Raw genomic sequence first — 1,004 nt, forward strand, 5'->3', positions numbered from 1 at the left:
GTCAGCCTATATGTGTAAAATGGACTCTGAATCTGACCAGGGAATCATTCTACCTTTTAATGGGTCACTTGGCTCTACCCCTTTTTGTCTGAGTGCACAGGACTATATGCTTTGCTATAGTCTCATCCATAGGTATCTTCGTTTTTTGTAGTTAGAAATGTAAATTAGGACAATTATACTATACCATTTAAGTGACTATAGGCAAAGCATTCTTCTGATGTAAAAGGGGGGTACAGAAATAAATAAGATGGAAAAATAAAGAAGATTTAAGCCCCTTAAGGAGCTTCACTCTGGAAGAAGAGATAAAACATATACGTAAATAGGCATAACGCAAAGAGGTCATGTGAGAAGTGCATAAGAAATAGAAATACACTTTTTGTCTGACATCTTAGCTTGGAGGTAGCGGCAGCAGGAGTTCCTGAAGCCTCACCATGCTGCCCAAGGATGATAAGAAGAAGAAAGATACTGGCAAGTTGGCTAAGAAGGACAAAGATCCTGTGAACAAGTCTGGGGGCAAGGCTAAGAAAAAGAAGTGGTCCAAGGGAAAAGTTCGAGACAAGCTCAACAATCTGGTTCTGCAAGGAGGTCCCTAACTATAAACTTATCACCCCTGCGGCAGTCTCAGAGAGACTGAAGATCTGTGGTTCTCTAGCCAGGGCAGCCCTCCAGGAACTGCTTAGTAAAGGTCTGATTAAGCTAGTTTCCAAACACAGAGCACAAGTGATCTGTACCAGGAACACCAAGGGTGGAGACAGCTGCTGAAGATGCATGAAATGGTTCAACATTTTTGTGTACATTTTCAAAAATAAACTTATTGAACTAAGAAAGAAAAAAGAAATAGAAATAGAAATACAGTGCTATGAGAGTTCAGAAAGAGTGATCAATCACTCAACAAACATTAAACACCTAGTGTGGTCCAGACCCTGAACAAGGCACCAGGGATTCTAAGACAAAAGCCAAACTCTGCTTGCCTTGCCTTCAATTAAGAAGAAATGACACGAGCA

General features: G+C 40.7%; 1 pseudogene; it reads left to right on the forward strand.

The window, feature by feature from the left end:
* Positions 1-431: 431 nt before the first annotated feature.
* On the forward strand, positions 432-772 carry LOC114036480 (annotated as a pseudogene).
* Positions 773-1,004: the final 232 nt, after the last annotated feature.

Source organism: Vombatus ursinus, unplaced genomic scaffold (genome assembly GCF_900497805.2).
Source record: "Vombatus ursinus unplaced genomic scaffold, bare-nosed wombat genome assembly UNPS02009835.1, whole genome shotgun sequence".
Classification (NCBI taxonomy): domain Eukaryota; kingdom Metazoa; phylum Chordata; class Mammalia; order Diprotodontia; family Vombatidae; genus Vombatus; species Vombatus ursinus.